Source organism: Carassius gibelio, chromosome B1, assembly GCF_023724105.1.
Source record: "Carassius gibelio isolate Cgi1373 ecotype wild population from Czech Republic chromosome B1, carGib1.2-hapl.c, whole genome shotgun sequence".
Taxonomy (NCBI): Eukaryota; Metazoa; Chordata; class Actinopteri; order Cypriniformes; family Cyprinidae; genus Carassius; species Carassius gibelio.
The window spans coordinates 32,821,296-32,846,440 of NC_068396.1; the positions used below are offsets into that span (position 1 = coordinate 32,821,296).

At 38.3% G+C, this 25,145-nt stretch overlaps 1 long non-coding RNA gene across 1 annotated transcript; it reads right to left on the reverse strand.

Moving 5' to 3' along the window:
* Positions 1–20,283: 20,283 nt before the first annotated feature.
* Positions 20,284–25,132, reverse strand: LOC127949584 (uncharacterized). Its single transcript, XR_008152381.1, has 3 exons — positions 24,258–25,132; positions 24,128–24,193; positions 20,284–20,486 (listed from the first exon to the last, which is right to left on the reverse strand). It is a non-coding gene; the product is annotated as an uncharacterized LOC127949584 (long non-coding RNA).
* Between the last annotated feature and the right edge of the window lie 13 nt (positions 25,133–25,145).

The window sequence follows — 25,145 nt, forward strand, 5'->3', positions numbered from 1 at the left end:
GGAGACCCGGGTTCGAGCCCCGCTCGGAGCGAGTCGTTGCTGCTGCTGCTCTTGTTAAATTTCAGCCTCTGGATCTGATTCTGGATCATAAATAAATGGCTGAATCTGACTGTAAACCATGGTTTGTTTTGAATGATGGGTTTTCCCTCACAGTAATGTCACAGCTTCCACATGCTCTCAACGCAAAAGCCTATTCGCGCTCGTGATTCTTTAACTCCGCCCACACATCACGCCTCCAGCCGGTCGTGTTTTTCAGAGAAAAATCGGTACATACTATCTTTCTCTTATGAATATAGCAAAACTAAAGACTTTTTGGATTTATGAAGGATGCAGTACTACTCTATATATACTCAAGATTAACAGGATATTGAGTGAAAACGAGCATTTCACCCCCCCTTTAACACAGAGATAACCACTGTATCAGGAGAATCCAAACTCACTGTCTTCATGTAAAGCAGCAAAAGATCAAAATTCATGGCTCATCATTAACTGAAGCACAGGCTCTACTCTCCAGCACAATAGTGAACAACAAAACTGCATTAAACTAACAGATCTCTCTTGTGAAAACACATTAATACAGCTGAGTTCAGTATTTACTCTCATTATCAGTGTATGATTTTGCATAACTTTTTTTGTATGGATGTTCACAAATATTTTAGTTGAATTAACTTTTTTTCATTTGGTAAATCTGACATTTACATTTTACAGTATATTACTGTTTTTCCTTGACTTAACGGCAACAAACTGTAGAAAAACACTTTTTTTGCTGGCAACCATTAATTTATGGCAACAAACTGTAGAAAAACAGTTATTTACTGGCAGCAGGGGTGGCAGCAGCGGTGCCAGTAAATAACAGTTTTTCTACAGTTTGTTTCCTGTAAATTAATTACAGTTTATTACTGTTAAATTATGTTTCATGCTGTCTTTAACCCTTTAAACCCCACAATAAAATCCTCAGTTTTAAGTGAACACTTATAATGTGTGCACACTACAGAGTGTTTGAGTAACACTGAATTAGTGAAGTTAATGAGATAATTATGTGATTAATTCATGATTGAGCATTAGTGAACACCTGCTATTAACAAACAGAATCACTAAAGGAAAGAGAAACACAAGAACTACAAATGACTTCAGCCACAGCCTTGAATTCATCAAATTTCTCAAGAGCTGATTAAACAACTCCTAAAACAGCTTCACCAGATTCACATTATTAACCAGACTGACTTTATTTCTGTCAGATGTCTACAGATCTTATTGAGAGTTAAATAGGTTAAGGTATTTTTTTATTCACTACCATGATGGAGATCAGTGTTTACTTTAGTTGTGCTCTTGAACCTGACGTTTCAACAACTAAGGTTTCTTTTTTCTTACATGCTGTAACAATGCATCTTTGAAACTTGTTATAGAAAAAAAAGTCTACAGAAGAAATAAATCTGATATTGTTGTTTATAGATTGACAAGAAAAAAAACTATTATTTCAGATTCAATTCTGTGTCTCTTCTCTTATTGAATATTGACATTACATCAACATATGAAACACTGCTGAGTCTTAAATTATGAAAGACTGTTAAGAAAATTTTACTCATTAAAAAAAACCTGCGCTGATATTTAGACAGAAACATCAAGAATCAGTGTATGAATCACAACAATGATGACAATCCACAAAATAAATAAACAGATAGGTTCTGAACATCACAACACATGCTACTAAAACTTAAGACAAAAGCAAAATTATAAGCATTATAAGAATTCAAGAAAATAAGTGAACAATTCAGAGGCATAATTTATTCATGCTGCAATGCATGCTGGGAGTCATGGATGAGTTTTATCCTGTGCTGGATTTTCAGACAAGTGGTTCACAAAAGGGTTAATTTCTGGAAACTTTATTTGCTCACAATACCACCTGGTAGCCAAAAAAAGCAGATTGTAAAACAAGCAGATATATTACAGACCATAGGTGGACATTTCAGGAGCCAGAAAGTAAAAGTCCTGCCATATGTTTATTCCACCCATGAACTCAGCAGCTGATTTGACCAGAGGAGGAACCAAGTTATTCCTTCCAAGTCACAAACTAGTCTCTAGTTAAATCTAGGGCTGCACGATTAATCGCATGCGATTGTCATGCGTGTCTCATCAGTAAAGATGGTTCTGTGATTAGCAGTAAATGTCCATCAGCTGCTTTCAAATGGAGCCGCACCTAATATACAGAGCCGTGGATCGTTGACAAGCTACGCAATATCGCGTTCATAACCGCATGCGATTAATCTGCGATTATGAACGTGATATTGCACAGCTTGTCAGTGAATTACGGCTTCACATCACACTAGATGTGGACTGACATTGCTCAGAAGTCAGATGTTGGTTGAAAGTGAAAACCCAACCTCTGTTTGGTGTCAAACTCTAGCGTAAATACTCCAAAAACATGACAATCTTCACTTATTATAAACAAGAGTTATTTCTGTCATAAATGTAAAAAAGTTCTTATTGAGATTAACAGAGATGTTGATGGTTTATTGAAAATTATAGTTTAGTTTGATGTCACCATTATGCTGATCAGTACTTAGGAAGTATGAGTCTTTTCAGTGTTAGCGTTCATTTAGCTGCTGTAATTATATCTGTTACAGCAAAAACATTGAGAAAAAGATGTCATTAGATAATGTTGGTTACTGGCTGATATTAAAGATGTCTTAATGTAATAATCTGATCAACTGATTTTACCAGGAGTCTGTTCTACGCTATTAATTTAATATTAGTGACTATAGCAGATGTGTTGCAATACACAGGGTCCTGACAATTTATGTCATTTTATTTTTGTCTGATCTTTTTAAACTACATTGTTTTAGAATCACTTCAAACCTTAGGATGCTTAGACATACAGAGACCTTAAGAATTAGTGTAAGAATCTCAACAATGGTGACATGCTTCATGCCGCAATGCATTCTGGGTGCTACAGATGAGTTTTGCATGATGTACCCAGAATACATTGCGGCATAAAGCATGTCACCATTGTTGAGATTCATACACTGAATCTTGATGTTTGTGTGACAAATTTTTTTGAATCTTTGAAATTATCTGTTTTAAATTCAACTGGGTGTCAGGCTGTTGACCATTGAGTCACTTTAATAAATAATACTTAACTAACACCACACAGTAGCTTGGGTGAAAACAAGTAATCAGACATATCAATCATCAGCAAGCAAACAGCACCATTGAACCACACATTTGTTTGCTGTTTTAGCCATAATAAAGATGACAGCAGCTAAAAAACAACACCGACAAGTCAAGTGTCAAATTGCACAACTAAAGCCAACACTTACCAGCATTATGGTGACATCAAACCAAGCTATTACTTTTAAACAGACATCAACATCCACATCTAAACATCCACTTAAATCTTAATTAGAATGTTATGGAATAATGTTCTAATAATGTTATTGATAAACATTTGTAGAATGTTTTTAGAGAACGTTATCCTATATTTTGAGAGAACGTTCTGGGAACAAAAATAAAACTACCCGCTAAAAACATTGTTAGAACAATCCATGGGAATGTTCTTAGAACATTTTAGAACAAAGAAAATTCTAGCTGGGAAGTGCCGCTCCACTTGAAACCAGGTGGTGGACATTTACTGCTAATCACAGAACCGGCTTTACTGACAAAGACACGCATGACAATCGCATGCGATTAATCGTGCAGCCCTAGTTAAATCCCAAGTCCTCAAAGAGTTAATGAGATAATTAAGTGACTAATTTAATTATGATTGTGAATTAGTGAAGAACACCTGCTGTCATTGAGAATTACAGAGGATCAGATGTCAATGTTTTATTGGTTAAAATGATGCCATCATCATGGAGATCAGTGTTTGCTTCAGTTGGGCTCTTGACCTTTGGCTTCTTGTGTTAAATGTTTCTCTGCAAAAGTGCATGTGTTGTTATAAAGCAGCACAATCATAGAGATACAGAAAACTCTTACTAGCTGCTTTTCCATGATGATGTAGTTATTATTTCCAAAAAAAAAAAATTATTTCATCTAACATATGTTCAGTTTTTAAACAACCTACATTGTGGAACTGCCACATGCAATTGAACTGGTTTAATATCGATAATTAATTTGAATTTTTAAGTATGTAATGCATATACATTTCTGAAACCTTGTTCTAATAAGACGCACAGACATCATGACCCAGCATATGAATCTCAAAAATGGTGACAACCAACAAAACGCTTCAAGCTGAAGTGCATGCTGGGTAACACCATAGTAAAAAAAACTCCCATCATGCACTGTAGCATGAATAATTATTGTAACCACTGTTGAGGATCATATGATAAATTCTCATGTCTAAAATCCTGAGCTGGTACAATTTGTTTTCCTTCAATATTTAAGCATTACAATAATATTTGTTTAATAGGACTTTTATTGTAGTTCAGTAATAGCTGAACATCATAAAACAAACCAAAGAGAGACACCCTAATGAAGGTCATTTAAATGTTTTACTTGATAAAAGGGCAGTTTAATTTGCTGTTTTCAAGCTTTTAGATCAGCAATGTATTAATATTTACCATGTAACACAACCGCAAGTGTTTAAAAGAAAATGACTTTGGATTATTAAAAGGGTCAAGAGCCCAACTAAAGAACACACTGATCTCCATGATGGTGGAATCATTTTAAACAATAAATCATCCGGTCCTCTGTAATTCTCAATAACAGCAGGTGTTCATCACTACTGCACAATCGTCATATAATTAGTCACCTAATTATCTCACTAACTTGAACTCTTTTAGAACTTGGTATTTAACTTGAGACTCATTTTTGACCTGTAAGGAATGACTTGGTTCCTCCTCTGGTGAAATCAGCTGCTGACTTCATGGGTGGAACAAAAATATAGCATGAATTTTACTTTCTGACCCCTGGTCTTCTAATATATCTGCTTGTTTTTACACTTGTTGACCACCAGGTGGTATTCTGAGCAAATTTAGTTTCCAGAAATGAACCCTTTTGTGAACCACTTGGCTGAAAAGCTTAAAGCTTCATGAGGCCTCATCTTCCCATCACTAGCTGGTACCCAGCATGCACTGCATCATGAACCTTTTGATTGTCACCATTGTTGAGATTCATATGCTGATTGTTCATGTCTCTCTTTGAGTGTTATCGACACTGCTGCCCAAAATATTTAAAACTCAAACTGTCTTTAAATCCATATGTTCTGGTTGTTACTGCTCAATCTTATAAAATTGAATAAACAAAAATGTTGAATCTCACTCACATATTTCAACACCAAATTAAAATGTGAGTACTACAGCAACACTTTAAATCAGTCTAGTAGATAATGCCTGACAGAAAGAGCCATAATCACTTGACTATCAATATTAATATTGCTGTAACAGATGTATCATAAAGATACAAATACAGCAATGAAACAAAACTTAAAGTACAAAAGTCAAGGGTCAGGAGCCCAACTAAAGCAAACACTGATCTCCACAATGATGAGGTCAAACGAAACAGTAACAATATCATCTAAATCTCTGTAATTCTCAATAAGATCTTTTGATTTCTAATATTTGATCTGACAGAAATAAAGTCAGTCTGGTTAGTCAATCAATCACCTTTATTTATATAGTGCTTTAAACAAAATACATTGATTACTTGTGTACATTGCGTCAAAGCACTGAACAACATTCATTAGGAAAACAGTGTCTCAATAATGCAAAATGATAGTTAAAGGCAGTTCATCATTGAATTCAGTTATGTCATCTCTGTTCAGTTTAAATAGTGTCTGTTTTTATTTGCAATCAAGTCAATGATATCGCTGTAGATGAAGTGACCCCAACTAAGCAAGCCAGAGGCGACAGCGGCAAGGAACCGAAACTCCATCGGTGACAGAATGGAGAAAAAAACCTTGGGAGAAACCAGGCTCAGTTGGGGGTCAGTTCTCCTCTGACCAGACGAAACCAGTAGTTCAATTCCAGGCTGCAGCAAAGTCAGATTGTGCAGAAGAATCATCTGTTTCCTGTGGTCTTGTGGTTAGTAATGAGTGAAGTTGGTAAAGCTGTTTGTTGATTGTTTAAATCTTCAGATGATTTCATCTAAGACTGTGACTGAAGTCAGTTGTATTTCATGTGTTTGTCTTGTTTTTTTCTTCATTGATTCTACTCGTTAACAGCAGCTGTTGATCAGTGTCTGAATTCACTCATTAGTGTTCATTCTCTCTGTCAGGTGGACTATATTAGTAAACTCATGTAGGGAATAGTGAATGAGGGTGTAGGGTGTGATTTGAAACACAGCCGCTGAGTGTCGACTTTGAACGTTGTTAATTTATGATATATAGCAGCAGGCTACCTTCTCAAAAATGATGAATATTACCTAGAATGCACTTTTTTAATGAAAAACAGAATGTTACTGTCGAAATTTGGCCATTTTTTTACAGCGATTTTTAACAGTGCAGTTAATTCTCAAAAATAACTTCTGTAGACGTCTGACAGAAATAAAATCAAACTGGTTAGTAATAAGCGTAGCTGGTAATATGTGTACTGCCAAGCATTTCACAGTTTTTTATGTTACATTTTTTTTTAGGGGGGGTGTTTATTCGAGCCAAAATTCAGCATCTGCCCATCGTTGGAGCTTGACAAATACACAGCAAAAAATCCAGAGTGAAATTAACTATGCTGGGAGTACATGTGACCACACTCAAGAGTGTGAAAGTGTTAAAAGAGGAGTGTTAAATTAACACTGAAGCAGAGTTAAAGTTAATGAGATAATTAAGTGATTCTTTGAGTGATGATTGACCATTATTGTTGAGACCTGATGTTAACATGAAGAATCAACAAAGATGAAAATCACTATTTTATGTCACCATTATAGTGGTCAGTGTTTGCTTTAGTTGGGTTCTTGAGCCTTACGTTTTTAAAGTCAGATTTTGTTTAGCTGTTACAAATAGTAATGAACAGACAAGAAAAAAATCCAAATATGGATGTTTGACCTTAATCACCCAACTCAATTAAAGCCTAAACAGATTTGGTTGATCTCCTTGATTATAACAACCCTGTGATTGTACAGTACCCACTAATTAAAATGATTTTTTTGAAAGTTGTTCTGATAATTAAAAAAAGCTTGTATTAGACACACACATACATCAAAAATTAGTGTAGGAATCTCAACAATGGTGACAAACAGAACAACTCTAAACATTAGAAACCAAACTATTAAAAGTAACATAAAAAAAAAAAAAAAAAAAAATAGATTAGTGAGAATAAAGGAAATTACTGAAACAATTCAGCTAATAATTTATTCATGCCGCAATGCATCATGGGAGCCATGGATGACTTTTGATAGGTGGCACCCAGAATGCACTTCAATATGCTTTTTGGATTTTTGCCATTGTTGAGATTTACAGGTTGATTCTTGATGTTTGGATGTCTAACGGAAAGACTCTTTTGAAAGATTTTTGAGCAAATTTTAAGAAATTAGATTGTAATTGTGACTGCTGGAAATACTTTGTTGAAGATTCATAGGGCTGCAATAATTAACAGTGTAACTTTAACCCAGTAGTTCAGGAATAACAATAGTCTTTGCTTGTCCATCAGTTTTATAACTGTTATAACAGCCAATTAAAATCTGTCTTTAACGTTTTAGGGGTAAAGAGCCCAACTAAAGCAAACACTGACCACTATAATGGTGACATCATTAAAATAGTGATTTTCATCTTTGTTGATTCTGCATGTTAACACCAGGTCTCGTCAATAATGGTCAATCATCACTCAATTAATCACTCAATTAAACACTTAATTATCTCATTAACTTTAACTCAGCTTCAGTGTTATTTTAACACTTTCACACTCTTGAGTGTGGTCTCACATGTACTCCCAGCAGAGTTAATTTCACTCAGATTTTTTTGCTGTGTAGTATTCTAGTCAAAATATCCTCAGATTTAGAAAATTTTGTCTCGTCTTTCCACTTCTCTTTAGGCTCATAAATCGGTGATTAAAATCAATGTTCTCCCACATATTAATTTATTTTCTTCTATGATTCCTCTTGTTCCACCAGTTGGCTACTGGAAAAATTTTGATGCATGTGTTTTAAGGTATATATGGAATGGGAAGCGTAGTCGTATTAAACTGACTACCTTACAACACAGTAGATTACATGGAGGTCTTTCTTTCCCTGATTTTAGACTGTATGCTTAAGCCTTTTCCCTACGCCCTTTATCCGTTTGGTTTGACACTGATGCTTCTGTAACTTGGAGAGCAATTGAGGAATCTATTGTTTATCCATATAAATTGAAGCATTTTGTTTTTTCGGGGGTTCCGCTTAGGCAGTGTAAATCTAGGTTTGGTCCCATTGTAGCCCATCTCCTCTCCACATGGAGGGATGTTGAAAGACGTTTACAACTAGTTACAATTTGGCATAGGCATTCGTAAACATTTTTTTGTCAGGCAATGGACTCATAATAAAGTAAACATTTGAAATATAAAAGTTAACAATCCTGCCAGAATCTCAAAACTCAATATAATCTGCCAGGCACATCCTTTTTTATGTATTGACACATTAGATAGGCCCTACGGGCATAAGGGGTGCACTGGAACTCTCAACTTGTGCAAACTAATCCTTCCCCCTGAGGAATCTCCCTCCTCTGCTTCAGTCATTTATCTTTTTCTTCTTTAGCATTCATACAGACCTTTATCTATTACAACTGTTGGGGCTAAGGATCTTAATGAGGATGTGCATTTTTTATTTACAGATCAGATCAGATATGGGGAATGTTTAAATTGCTGCATAGGGTTTACTTGACTCCAATGAAGTTTTCATATGAATCTGTCATCTTCTCCTAAATGCAATCTGTGTTCGCAAGGATCTTTAGGCACATTTTTTTTTTAATTTTTGGGTAGTGCCCCTCCCTCTCTCCTTTTTGGTCTCAGCTCTCACAGGACCATTCTTATTTGTTGGGTACAGAGATATGTTTGACTCTGTGCCATTTGTTCATGAATGACTTTTGGGACTCACCTTGTCCATCCAACAAAGATGTTTACTGTTAGCTGCTCTCACTGCAGCAAAAAAAAGTTGCTAGACAACCGCTGGAATCCTCCTCACACAATGGACAGACGAACCTGGGTGGTATATTTCTTGGAAATTATCTTGATGGAACTATCAACTTCTCGTATATATGGATAAAATGTGAAAACTGTTAATTTATGGCATTCATCTTTTAATGTTGTTCCATCTTTTCTAAAATCTTTGTAAATATTATGTTATTCTATTTTATGTATTGATATTACTTAATTTGTTTTTATTTTTATTATTTATTTTACTTTATGTATTTATTTATTATTTATCTTTTCTACTCTTTAGTCTAAAAGGGGGTGTGGTGGTTTGTGATGGGTTCTGCATTTGCACAGTTGCTTTTTTGCTTGTGCTATTGTTCACAGAAGAAAATTCAATAAACAGTTGTTAACAAAAAAGAAATGGATGTAATAGATTATATCTGTTAATGCAGGGTAATTTTTTATCCAATTAAGTTGCATTTTTGCCCCAAGTCCCCATACCTGGCCACAGCCTAACACATGCTCTGCCTAAATGACTGAGATGTATTTTAGAGATTATAAATGCAGTGCTCTTCACTCGCATTCTGCAGCAGCTGCCTAATTTAGTTAAAAATAACAGTGTTCTGTGAATGTTGATGCTTTAATAAAAAAAATTTATCAGGAGCGTGTACGCTGGGATTTCATAAATTTCATATAGAAAAAATAATGTAACTAGTAATGTAATTAATTACTTTTGAAATAAAGTAATCAGAACAGTAACATGATTAATTTTAATTAAAGTAATCAGTTTTAATCACTGCAAACTAAAAACAGTACTCCCCAAATTTCACCAGCATGTTTCCTGCCACACCAGAGGAGACAAAACTTTGGATCATGTTTATACAAACATTAATGGAGCTTACATCGCGAGCCCCCTCCCCCACCTCGGACAGTCTGATCACCTTTCTTTGTTTCTCACCCCTAAGTATTCACCCCTCATCAACCGTGTGAAGCCATCAGTGAGGACCATCAAAGTGTGGCCAACTGGAGCTGACTCTTTACTTCAAGACAGGTTTCAACACACTGACTGGAGTATGTTTGCTTCACAGGCTGCCTGTGGCTCTCACACGGACATTGATATCTACACCTCCTCTGTACTGGATCACATCAACTCCACCATTGACAGTGTAACAACAGAAAAACAGATAACAACATACCCTAATCAGAAGCCATGGATGAACAAGGAGGTGCGACTTCTGCTGAAAGCCCGCAACACCGCTTTCAGGTCAGACGACGCTCAGGCCTACAGTAAATCCAGGGCTAACCTGAAAAGGGGCATCAAAAAGGCGAAGTACTGCTACAAGTTGAAGGTAGAGGAACACTTTTCCAACTCTGACCCCCGACGCATGTGGCAGGGCATCCAGATTATCAGTGACTACAAGTCAAGCAACTCCACACCAACAGTCACGGACGTCTCCTTCCTTAACGAGCTAAATGACTTTTATGCTCGCTTCAACAGCGACAGCAAGGAGACAGCCACCAAGATCACACCCTCAGCAGACCACCAACCTCTCAAACTCACCTCCACAGATGTCCACACTGCACTGAGCCGGATCAACGCACGCAAGGCTGCTGGCCCGGATGGCATTCCTGGACGTGTGCTTAGGGCATGTGCAGAGCAGCTTGCAGGGGTCTTCACAGACATTTTCAACATGTCCCTCACCCAAGCAACTGTGCCTACATGTTTTAAGTCCACATCCATTGTGCCAGTACCAAAACACTCCTCCCCAACGTGCCTCAATGACTATCGCCCCGTAGCACTCACACCCATCATTATGAAGTGCTTCGAGCGACTGGTCCTAGCACACCTCAAAGACTGCCTCCCACCCACACTGGACCCACACCAATTTGCTTACCGCAGGAATAGGAGCACAGAGGATGCAGTATGCACAGTGCTGCACTCTGCACTCACACACCTGGACCATAACAACACGTATGTTAGGATGTTGTTTGTTGACTTCAGTTCAGCATTTAACACCGTCATTCCCTCCAAGCTGACCACAAAACTTGGAGACCTGGACATTAACAGCTCCCTCTGCAACTGGATTATGGACTTTCTGACCAACAGGCCTCAGCATGTTCGGTCAGGCCACAACCACTCCACCACCATCACACTTAACACTGGCGTACCACAGGGCTGTGTGCTGAGCCCATTCCTCTACTCCCTTTACACCCACGACTGCAAGCCTGTACATGGATCCAACTCCATCATTAAGTTTGCAGATGACACCACGGTGATTGGCCTCATCAGTGACAACGATGAGACTGCCTACAGGGAAGAGGTACAGCACCTGGCCACATGGTGCGCTGACAATAACCTGCTCCTTAACACCAATAAGACCAAGGAGCTCATTGTGGACTTCAGGAAGAAGAAAGGAAGCACGCATGACCCCATCCACATTAACGGGATGGTTGTTGAACGTGTCTCCAGCTTCAAGTTCCTGGGAACCACCATCTCGGAGGACCTGTCCTGGACTACAAACACCTCCAGCCTCGTCAAAAAGGCTCACCAGCGCCTTTTCTTCCTCAGGACACTGAAGAAGAACCAGTTGTCTTCAAACATCCTGTTGAACTTTTACCGGTGTGCGATCGAGAGCATCCTGACCAGTTGCATCACAGTCTGGTATGGGAACTGCTCAGTGGCTGACCGCAAGGCACTGCAGAGGGTGGTGAAAACTGCCCAGCGCATCACAGGGACACCACTTCCTGCTCTTGAGGACATCCAGAGGAAACGCTGTCTACGTCGAGCTCGCAGCATTCTCAAGGACTCCTCTCACCCTGACCACGAACTGTTTAACCTCCTCCCCTCCGGAAGGCGTTTCAGGAGCCTCCGGACAAGGACCACAAGATTCAGGAACAGCTTTTTCCCTAAAGCTGTCTCCTTGCTGAACTCTGCCCTCTGACACCCCTCAACACCCCCCACACCACACACATAGACTCCTCCCCCTCTTCAATACTCTGATTTATTTATTTACTCACAACAAGCAAAAAGTAACTTGTTATTACTTGCACTACTGCCTGTTCATCCAGGAACAATGTATAATCCATTTGCACATTGAAATATTCTTTTCTATGCACTTTACTGTCCATTGCAATACTGTAAATTATGTTCATAGTTCTGCCTATAGTGTACATACACTTTTACATAGCCCATCTGTATAGTATGTTCATAGTACACCTATCTGTATATCGTGCTTATAGTATTTAATATCTGTAAATTATGTCCATAATACTTACCTGTATAGTTATTGTACATATTATAGACCTTTATTCTGTACTTACTGCTTATTGCACTTCTGGTTAGATGCTAACTGCATTTCGTTGCCTTGTACCTACATGTGCAGTGACAATAAAGTTGAATCTAATCTAATCTAATCTTATCAGTAATTTAATTACATTTTCAGAGTAACTGGCCCAAAACTGATGTTGGACAAGTGCAATGTCGTTTAAGACAAATGTGAAGTAGATCAGGGTTTTTTCCAAAAACGATACTGGTGAATTCTTCAAGGTCTTTCACAAGGATCATTTGTGGTAAATCCTCTCTCATAGAGAATCTCCCCCATAAACTATTAAGCAATAGCTCGTTTTTAGACCTCTGAGTGGGGTTGTGGCTGATCTTTTCAGGGTTGAGACAAATTTCCATCTTTTTCATAATATTCGGTGATGTAAGACATTTTGTCATTTTCTTTGATCACGTTGGATAGATAACCCGTATGTGGCCTTAATAAGCCCGTATTAACTTTAAATTGGTTCAAAATTGTCAAAAATTATTTGGGGGTGACCAATTGAATAGCTTTTCCTAGCTTGGCAGAAGGGTATAAGCTGGTAAACATATTTTTCTCCCCTTCTGTCATTTTGTGATAGAGTTTGTAAGCATTTGTGCAACTTCCAAAAATCTCAAGGCTTCAACCTAGTCAAATAAGTATCTCATAAACTCCATCACCGAGGGGTCGGTCTCTGTTTCATTTTGTCCCATTTACACTCCCAAAGGACAAGTGGTGGGTATTATGGTGTTCAAAGCGGCATTTTTGTCCATGGAATAAACACTCGGTGAATTCAAGCTCATACCTTACCCTATCATGTTCATAGTCTAAAAAGTAATGGCCGATCTGTATTTTGATATGTACTGTGATCGACGTGTTCGAGTAAGTCTTGCTGTGCTGGATTAACATGTTAATATCAGAGGTGGGAAGTCCAGGTGCCAAAAAGTAAAAGTCCTGCCATATTTTTGCTCCACCCATGAACTCATCAGCCTATTTCATCAGAGGAGGAACCAAGTCATTCCTTCCAAGTCACAAACGAGTCTTGAGTCAAATCCCAAGTCCTCAAAGAGTTAAAGTTAATGAGATAATTAAGTGACTAATTAAATGATGATTAAATGATTAACATCTGCTGTTATTGGGAATTACAGAGGATCAGATGGTGATGTTTTATGTACCCTATGCCAAGGGCAGAGGTGGGACTTTCAATTCACAAGCAAGTCTTCAAGTCATATCCCAAGTCCTCAAAGGGTTAAAGTTAATGATATAATTAAGTGACTAATTAAATGATGATTGTGCATTAATGATGAACACCTGCTGTTATTGAGAACTACAGAGGATCAGATGTTGATGTTTTATTGGTTAAAGTGATGCCACCATCATGGAGATCAGGGTTTGCTTTAGTTTGGCTCTTGACCCTTGACTGTCATGTTAGATCTCTTTATGTAGCATTGCATGAGGTGCTGTGAAGCAGAGAGAAGAAATTAATCTGTATGTGATAGGTGGTCAGATTACAATCAAATTAACATTAGTTCTATTTAAGTTTAGCATAACCAACCCAGTAAAACTACACTATGGGAAAAAAAAAGTAAGTGAAACCTTAGTAAAAACTCCTGTCATTCACTGCAGTATGAAATATTGTCACCACTGTTGAGGATCGTGTGATAAGTGTGTTTGTCTAAAAACCTGAACTGACAGTCTTCTTTTGTATCTTTCCACATTGAAGCATTGTGATTTTTTTTTTTACTGCACTTCAGTAATAGCTGAGTGTCAGTCGACTATGCAAAGATAAACACAATTTCATGATTTTTAGCTTTAACCCTTTGAGGACTTGAATATGACTTGAAGACTTACTTGTGACTTGAAAGTCCCACCTCTGGCCAAGGGTACAAAAGCTGCAACCTTGAGGGTACACTCTCAGAAAATAAAGTACATAATTGTACCTTTAGGGGTAAAATAGCTTGTCACTGGTGCTGTATCCTTGTGATTTGTACCTTAAGAGACCAGTTTTGTACAGAGGTGGGAAGTCCCGGGGCCAAAGAGTAAAAGTCCAGCAGCTGATTTCACCAGAGGAACCAAGTCATTCCTTCCAAGTCACAAACAACTCTCAAGTTAAATCCCAAGTTCTCAAAGAGTTAAAGTTAATGAGATAATTAAGTGAGTATTGAATGTGCATTAGTGATGAACACCTGCTGTTATTGAGAATTACAGAGGATCAGATGTGGATGTTTTATTGGATAAAAATATGCCACCATCATGGAGATCAGTGTTTGGTTTAATTGTGCTCTTGACCCTTGACTTGTTGTGCTAGATCTTTCTCTGTAGCTCTGCATGGGTTGTTGTGGAGAAGACAGAACTGTGACATATGAAAAACTACAGCATGCACACAAAAAAAGCATTGCTGTAACATTTACAGGATATGGATTTTTTTTTTTTTTATTTGTAACACATATAAAAGTTTGAACTGCAGTGCTTTTTAGACACACACACACAGATATCAAGAACCAGCATATGAATCTCTACAATGGTTACAATCAACAAAATGCTTCATGTTGCAATACATGAATTACTCCCATAATGCACTGCAGTATGCATAATAATTTTCACCACTATTGAGGATCACATGATAAATGTTCATGGCTAAATGCCTAAATCCATTTTTTTCTTAATATTGAAGTGTTATAAAGCATTATATGGTGGCATTTGCATAATGAGATCTCTCTCTTTTTTGTGAAAGTGACATACAGTTAAGTATGGTGACCCGTACTCAGAAATCACATTCTGTATTTAACCCATCCAAAGTGCACAGACAGAGCAGTGAATTCACGGCAGTTTTCTCTAACAATTTAGCCACAAACTCTTCTCATATAATCAAGAAATTTAATCAAGAGCATAAGTCACCTACTAGATCAAGAGTTGTATCAGCATTGCACAAATGTTTGCTGCAAAACAATAATGCAATTGTATAGAAGCAAATTTATGAAAACCGCTTAAAGGCTCAAGATATCAACTGAAGCAAATACTCAGCACAATTATGGTGGCAAAGTTTTTTTATAATACAGCCCTGGTTCTATAAAAGATTGGGAGACGTTCATATTTACAGGGCTCAATAGTAACAGGAGTGACAAAGAGCCCTCGTAGACCAAGAGCCTTGTTCAAGAGGCATTGTATAGCTAAGGGACACATATATTCAAGTATAAATAAACATTTGTTTTCAATGGTTATGGGTTTTTTGTCACAGCATCTTCTACTGGCACAATATCAGTCAACAATATTTCCATTAACCTTTCTCCTAACGCAATATGTCAAGTTAATATTTATGTAAATGTGAATCACCATTTCTCTATTGTCACCATTTCTTTCGAGGTTTTCACCATTTTAATTTCCCCTTTAGTTCTTCATTCTCCGAGTTCCAATGGGAAAATATAAAAAAAATGTAAAATTATTCATTTTTTTGGCATTTCACTTAAGGATACAATGGAATAATCAGGTCTTGTAGGATTAGAGCCTGTAAACTTATTGACACTTTATCTTTGATTGCTACACCACAGTTTATGAACCAGAGCTCTGAAACAGTCTCAGGAATAATATGTTAATGATGACCCAGAAGCATTTCTATTACATAACTAAATGTGCACTAAACTGGTAGAAAATTTCTGAGATTGCTGCCCTCTGAACGATGATAATGACGGATCATAAACATCCCACATGATACAGATAACTCTGTGGTTGAATCTGTGATCAAGCATTCCTCATGCTATGGAGCAGAACTGCAGTGAACTCAATTTTTTTCACAGGTTTAGATTTGTACTTTCTTTTCTTTCCTTTTTTTTAATATAGGTTTCCCAGGGTTTGAAGCAAGTGTCCCTTTTATTTCCTACCATCAATGTCAGTTCAAATGGACAATATTTTAAGAATTAAATGAAAAATCTTATATTAAAAACTATGTCTGTAATGTGCTTTGTGAATGTTTTGTTAACCTTCCATTAAGTTATAAAAAATATATATTCTCTGAATGTTTCAAACATCTATTTTTAAATGTTTTAGAAATGTTTCTCCTGGTGATGTGAAAGTTAAAGGAATGTTTCATTGTGCAAACTTTAGGGGAATGTTACTTTTGAATGTTCTTCTGAAAGTTCAGAAAGAAATAACATTTAAAAACATTAGTCCAACAAATAATGTTTTAAAAATACAGTAAGTTATTAAATCAATTTTACTTACATTTTTAGAACATTATACAATCTAAAAAAAATGTAATTTTAATGTTACTGGAAGTACGTTTGTTCGTAGCTTTGAGGAAACCTTACCGGAAGATTAGTCAGAGAACCTAGGACAGCTGAGGATACAGCGCTCATATCTCATTTCACTGCTGAACATGTGTAACAGTCAAGCTATCTGCTTCTTATCACAGATCATTAGTTTCCCTCCCTCAATTTATCAAGATAATTATTCCCTTCTTCCATTAATGGAATATCTCAACAAAACTAACCATTCACTTTATGAACACTTTCACTTCATACAAATATGACAGTTTTCTTCCAGTTATTTTAAATGTACAAAAAAATAAATTACTTTATAGTATTTTATATTGCATTTATATTTTATATTTGCAAAAAAATCTCTGGGTTGCAAAATATTTTGGGCATTCATTAACTAATTATCAGCTACACAGCAAAATCCCCAGTGTTAATTTAACACTCTGAGTGTGGACACACATAAACACTGAAGCAGTTAATGAGATAATTACGAAATTAATTGAGTCATGATTGAGCATTATTGAAGACACCCGATGTTAACAAGCAAACTCACCAAACGAGAAAATCTGTGTGTCACCATTATAGTGGTCAGTGTTTGCTTTAGTTGGGATCTTTGCTTGTGGCTTTTTACTTAGAAAATTTGTTTTGGAAGTCAAGAGCAAAAGTCATCGGGTGGTGATGATTACGTTTTAATGTAATCGTTGTTTGACCTGGGTTACTGAACTTATTTATAGTGTTTTCTCCAAATAAAACTTCCATTATTGATTGTAACAGCTTTGATTCCACAATGAAAGCGTCTGCATTTTGTATTCATTTTGTAGGCATCTCTTGCAAGTGGGTTTTTTTTTTTATTAAAGAGTCTTTATTTTAGGCACGCACCGATAACAAGAATCAGAGTATGAATCTCAACAACGGTGACAAACAGCATATTCAGATAAACAGATCTACTCTGAACATCACAAAACTAGATACTAAAAATTCACATAAAAACAGCAAAATTTTTATGTTAACTTTTATGTTAACTTTTTTTAAAAAAAAAAGTTAAAAAGACAGTTCAGCTCATAATTTATTCAGGCCGCAATGCATGATGGGAGCCATGGACGAGTTTTTATTGGCTACAACATGCTATTTGATGGTCACCATTGTTGTGATGCTCACGCTGATTCTTGATGTCTGTGTTTCTAAACTGAAGATTTTTTACTTTATGTAGAACTAACTTTTAAAAACATGTCATATTGTGCCAAAAATGATGGATTGCTATCTTTGTTTTTCCCACTTAATTTATGTATACATTAATGAAACCTGAACTCACTCATTCAGATCACTACATGACAATTAGTTCAAACCACAATCAACACCACATGATTGCCTTTGCTCTGGTCTGTATGTTATAATTCTGTTACCACAGCAACACAAAATCTAAAGTAAATAACTGAAGGTTCAAGATCACAACTAAAGCAAACACTGACCACTATAATGGTGACACACAAATTGTTATTTTCTCGTTTGGTGATTCTGCTTGTTAACATCTGGTGTCTTCAATAATGCTCAATCATGACCCAATTAAATTCATAATTATCTCATTAACTTCAACTCTGCTTCAGTGTTTTACTTTTAACACTGCTTCAGAGTTTATATGAGTCCACAGACTTTACATTCAGAGTGTTAAATTAACACTGGAGATTTTTCTGTGTAAACAGTAAAAAAAATAGTGTGTTTTAATGTTTGTGTATTCACTAATTCTTATGTGCAAGAACTGCAATGTAAATATATTTATATTTTTATAGTTCTTTACGATTGTTTACACACTAAAATTAAAAGTTCCACACAAGTAGCAAAATTTTACTCCAATGAGCAAAACACCTCCATAGATTTGCACAACATTACACACAATGGGTCTCATTCATGAAACATTCGTAAATATATGAGTAAATATGGGAGTGATTTGCGCGTAAAGAGACCTTCCCGAAAACTCTTCTCCTGATTCACAAATACTTCGTAAACGTCAGATGTGATAGTGAAATGTGTGTGTGTGTTAATGAATTCCAATCAGTCGTAAATGGGACGCGCGTGCACGCTCATTCTCAATTACCATAAATCCCGCCCATTAAATCCGACAGACAACTATATATGAGCATCATATTATGACACCAAATGAAGGATTTCAACGTGTCTTCTCAAAAGCGAATGAAAAATAACAATTTCTCAGCTGCAGAAATTGAAGTTTTATTATCAGAAGTTCATTCAAAACGCCACATTTTATTTTCAAGCGTACATAGTGGCGTACTATCAGGTCCTAAAAAAAGGAAGCTAGGCAGCATATTACAGATGCTGTTAATGGAGTTTCTTCTGTTAATCGAACAGTCCCAGAAGTGAAAAGAAAATGGTTCAACATGAAGCTTGACAGCAAAAAAACAAATTAGTTCACTTCGAAAAAATCGTATTCAAACTGGAGGAGGACCACCATCATCATCGAGCATATCTACATACTACTAGGCTACTCTCATAATAAAAGTAAAAAGAAAAACCGTATGTAATTACTTTATATAATATTTTTTTTTTCAAAATGCTGTGTAAATATGTACCTGATTAAGGTGAATTAAAATTCAGCCGTATTAATGAGCAAAATGTTCAGATGTTAAACGCACTATTTACGCGTAGCTGGGAGCAGGTGTAGATTTCTTTCGTACCAACTAACATTTGGAAAATACGAACATTTTAATGAATCCGAAATTTTACGCCAGAACCACTTTACACACGATTTACACAAAAATTCGTTCTGCTCGTGTTTCATGAATGAGACCCAATGTCTGCTTCAGCTTTTTTGCAAAACATTACACACAGTGATTTGTAAAACTCTACACACATTTTCACACCTTAGACACAGATAAGGATTGTGAGGTTACTTCCTTGTGATTACAAAACCGATTGCCAATTACCACACTAATGAACGAATTGTATAAACACATCTACCAGGTATGGAAGCACACATGTGCTAATTTGAAAATGCAGCAATCCGGTGTGCTATAAAAGGCAGCAGGTTTGTCTTCAACAAAAATGGAAGGAGTTAGAAGAAGAAGAAGAAGAAGAAGAAGAGTGAGAGTGAGAGTGAGAGTGAGAGAGTGAGAGTGAGAGTGAGAGACAGTGAGAGAGAGAGTGAGAGAGAGTGAGAGAGAGAGTGAGAGAGAGAGAGAGTGAGAGTGAGAGTGAGAGGGGGAGCTCAAAGAGGAGATGAAGGCGGTAGAGGAAGAGGCATAGGTAGAGGAGAAGGTAGAGGAAGAGGAGAAGGAGGTAGAAGAGGACACCTAGGTAGAGGAAGAGGTAGAGAAGGACTTGAGGTGATAGAACCTGAACAAAGAAGACGAGGACCAAATTTGACTCGAGAAATCCGTGCAACACTTATTGACCATGTTATCAACCATTGACTGACACTGATGGAAGCTGGACAAAGACTCAACCAGATCTCATCAGAAATACTTTTGCATCAGTAATTCAGACATTTCATGGAGAAAACAGGTAAGCTAACCACACAGTATACATTGAAACTGAAGCTTGTATAATCAATATTGTTAACTGTGACATTTGACAGTAGGCTATAGATAGATAGATAGATAGATAGATAGATAGATAGATAGATAGATAGATAGATAGATCTATCTATCTATCTATCTATCTATCTATATCCTTTTTTTTTTTTTTTTTTACATAGGATTGAGGGTCGAGGACACCAAGGTGGAAGGGGTCCTATGTTTAGTCATGCACAAGAGGCCGCCATTGTGAACATGGTTTTGGCCAATAATTGTATCAGGCTACGAGAAATCCAAGGCAATATCATCAATGATGACAATATTTTCAATAACATCCAACGAGTCTCTCTGTCAACATTACGTCGAATCCTAAAGAAAAATCAAATATACATGAAGCAACTGTATCGGGTACCATTTGACAGAAATTCAGAGAGAGTGAAACATCTGCGCAATGAGTATGTGGAGGTATGCATTGTTCATCTGACTATGGTGTGGTATCATGCACTGCTCATAATGTTCTGGCACAAAAAATACTGTGCTATAGATAGAAAATAGCATCCTATTTTCTTTAATGTGTTTCAGAGAGTCTTGCAAATGGATGCTGCTGAAATTCAACATGAATTTATATATGTGGATGAGGCTGGATTTAACCTTGCAAAAACAAGAAAAGGGAGAAATGTAATTGGACACAGGGCAATCACCAATGTGCCAGGGCAGCGAGGGGGTAACATCACCCTTTGCGCTGCTATCACACAAAATGGGGTCCTCCACCACCATGCAAATCTGGTACCCTATAATGCAAATCTGATACTTGCATTTCTTGACCGATTGCATGAGATTGTCACAGCAGTGGTACAACAGATGCGGTACATTGTCGTTTGGGACAATGTCTCATTTCATCGGGCTGCTCCAGTCCAGAACTGGTTCCATGATCACCCTGATTTTGAAGTTTTATACCTTCCCCCATACTCCCCCTTCCTGAATCCTATAGAAGAATTTTTTTCAGCGTGGTGGTGGAATGTATGTGACCTGCAGCCTTATGATCATTTGCCCCTCATTCAGGCCATGGAACAGGCATGTGATCTTATTGAAGCAGCTTCAGTGCAGGGGTGGATTCCTCACACAAGGTGATTCTTCCAACGGTGCCTTGCCAATGAAGACATAGCCTGTGATGTGGATGAAATCTTATGGCCTAATCCAGCCAGATGGAGGGACGGATAGTTACAGTATTCTTGTTGCTTTTACAGTAGTTTTCTTTCATTTCTTTTTCCTTTACTTTTCTTCAGAGTCAAAGTGTATGTACCGTAATTCATGCAGTAATTTTTATTTGTCAATAGATTTTATTTGTTTACAGTAATTGATATCATTGTTGGTTGATTACTGTAACTGATTATGGTAAGAAATACTGTAAGTATTGAAAAAAACTTGAAATATTCAGTCTGCAGCATCAAGTGTTGTGGAGTGCTTGGTAAGGTTATAGTAGGCCTACAGTATTTGTCTACATTCTCCTTCTATCTCAAAACAAATCACGAATAATGTGAGTTTCTCACTATATTTTTGTCACCTAAATTGTCTCTTACATACAGTAAGAATGTCTGGCCAAAATTAAAATTGCTAATTGATTGTGGTGTTTGGATAATTGTGATTTATATTTTGACAAAAAGAACTCCGTTTTCAAAATTATGTGTAAACAATTGAAAAAAAAACTGTAAGTACCCCATAATTAGCATAGCAAAGGTGACCTTTCATGTGTGGCAGATCGGAGTTGTCACAGTGTCTGGTTTGTGTTCCCTGGTTAACTACTAGATGTCCTCCTTCCCCACGGTGTCTGTCACTTCCTGAACCACATTCCCCACAATCTCTGTCTCCTCATTGCACTCAGCTGTCACTGGTCATTAATCATTGCACACAGCCAATTCCCCATTAGCATTGTCATTTCCCTGTGTATGTATACCCTGTCTGTTTTAGTATGTGTCACAGAGTCCTTGTAGTTTTCACAACTATTCTAAGTCTTGTTCTTGCCATGTGTTTAGTGACTGTTTATGTTTCATTGGCTATTTTGGTTTTGACCCCTGCCTGGACTGGATTTCGAATTGGATTACCCCAATAAAGACATACCTGCACTTGGATTTCTCTCTGTGTTTTCCTGTGTCCCGATCGTGAAAGAAGGACTCCGTCACACACAAGATCCAGCGGTATGTCGGTTGATTTTTCTTCCCCAGCCACCGAGCGGGAGGGAAGGAGTCGGTTTGAAGGAACCCGCCTCGTCGTGTTTCGCGGGACCAGGGGAGGTCGCCGAGGAGTGAGTGGTTGAGAGGAGGTTCAGCATCGCTCTCCACCACGGCCCCCCTTCGACCCGGGGCTCGTGTGGGACGGATCAGAGCCGCCGTCTCACCATGGCGGACGGAGAAGGGAGAGGAAGCGCACGTCAGCCGAGCCAGCGCCACAGCCCATGATGGCTGCAAGTCCAGCGCCACAGCACAAGATGACCACCAACCCAGTGCCACTGCCCAAGATGGCCGCTGAAACATTTTTTTGATTATTTCTCTATGCTGTCCAAAATCCTAGAGATTCAAAAGACCGTTCACGTCATGTCTGCCAAGCCAGCGCCACAGTACAAAATGGCTGCCAACCCAGCGCCACTGCACAAGGTGGCCACCCACCCAGAGCCACTGCACAAGGTGGCCGCCAGCCTTCCAGAGTCAGGGCTAGTCACCGTTGACCTTCCAGAGTCAGGGCTAGTCACCGTTGACCTTCCAGAGTCAGGGCTAGTCACCGTTGACACTCCGGAGTCAAGCCAAGTCACTGGTGATTTGCCTTTGTCCATGAATTTCACCAGTGTTCTTCATGGGCAAGGTCAAGTCACTGACTATCTTCATGGGCAAAGGCAAGTCAGCATTGATCTTCACGAACAAAGGCAAGTCACCATTGATCTTCACGAACAAAGGCAAGTCACCATTGGTCTTCTGGAATCCAGTCTAAACACCATGGGATTACCAGAGCCTCTCCACATCTCTGCTGAACTGCTAGAGCCTCTCCTCGTCTCGGCGGAACTACCAGAATCTCTCCTCACCTCTGCGAAACTTCCAGAGCCTCGTCACATCTCATCCGAACTCTCTGAACGCTGGACTGATCCTGTCTTGGCCATGGGGGCTACCCTTAACTTGTTCATGTTTTCTGTTTCAGACTTGCCTACCCAGACTTGCTCTCCTGTCAATTTGATCCCACTGTGGTGGTCTTCTGCGCCGTCCTGGTGAGCTTCTGTCTCGACCGCGCAGATGTGGTGGTTTTTTGCTCCGCCCTGGGGGACTTCCATCTTGACCACACGGACGTGGTGGTCTTCTGCTCCACCCTGGGGGGCTGTTTTTTTTTTTTTTTTTTTTTTTCACTTCCTGTCCCTGTTCCCCTCTGTGAGCCTGGCCCTCTGTCCCTCCCCCTGATCCTCTGCCGGTCCACCTCCCTCCTGGGCTCCCTGTTTTTGTGTTTGCACTTCTGGTCTCTGTTTCCCTAATTTACATGTTCTTCTTGTCTCTGTTTTCCACATTTTACCTGGCCCTCCGTCCCTCCCCCTAAGCCTCCACCTGTCCACCGCCCTCCTGGTCTCCTGTTTTGTCAGTCTCGTTTTGGAGCATCTGGTAGCCGCTCCGTAGAGGTGGGGGTTGTCAGTGTCTGGTTTGTGTTCCCTGGTGAAGCACTAGATGTCCTCCTTCCCCACGGTGTCTGTCACTTCCTGAACCACATTCCCCACGATCTCTGTCTACTTATTGCACTCAGCTGTCACTGGTCATTAATTATTGCACATAGCCAATTCCCCATTAGCATTGTCATTTCCCTGTGTATGTATACCCCGTCTGTTTTAGTATGTGTCACAGAGTCCTTGTAGTTTTCACGACTATTCTAAGTCTTGTTCTTGACGTGTGTTTAGTGTCTGTTTATGTTTCATTGGCTATTTTGGTTTTGACCCCTGCCTGGACTGGATTTCTAATTGGATTACCCCAATAAAAACATACCTGCACTTGGATCTCTCTCTGTGTTTTCCTGTGTCCCGATCGTGACAGGAGTAGTGTCTTGGAAATCTGTTTAGAAACAGTCATTATTTGGGTCAGATTACAGTTGTTGCATGAATGACATATAGGTCACCTGTATCGTCTAACAGGTAATTTCCCACATTCCCCGGAGAACATGCCCAGACCTGCCCCGGGAACAACTGCATACTCATAAACACGCAACCTGAGAGCCGTAAAACACAAGCTGTTCACTCCTCCTCCTCCATTCTTCTGCACAGAGTGGGAAAATAATTTCCTCAATGAGGGCCGGAATGGACTCTGGTTTCTGTTTGCAAAATCAAATACGGTTTAGAGAGAAAAACAGAGCATCTATAACAGTCCCACGAGCCACTGGATCACATTGCTGGTTTCTATGATTGATGGAGAACTGTGAACCCCTGAATATGCTACGTTTACATTCAGCCAAAGCAAATGAGTTATGAAATGAATTCATGTACACATGCTAATCTTATCAAGCTCACTCTATAGAGTAAGTGCACAACACCATGATGTCATGTGCGTGTCAAAACCTCATCACTGTCAGTGACTGATTGACAGAAGCTGAAAACATGACCATTATCCAAGAAAGAGGAGCCATAAAATATGAGGCCGAAGAGTCACACACTAATTTGGTTTAAAAAGACTCATGCTAAATATGCCACACTCCTAATTCAGGTTAAAGAGATGAAATAAACATTTCATTACAGCAATGCACCTATGAACACAGTCCAGAACATCCAACAAAACCAAACATCACAGCTTCTGCACTGTGAAAATACTGGAGGAAAACTGGTCAGATGCTGCTTCAGGAGACATGATGTTTCTTAGTTATATTTGCATGACACTTACATTCATATGATAAATTACATTTGAATGAAAGCCACACTGACATGTATGAAATTACATCAAATTTGACCAATCTATGTGGTTATGTAACAGAATGAATCATGTTTGAGCTGTGTTTGGTAGCTGTTAGACTAGT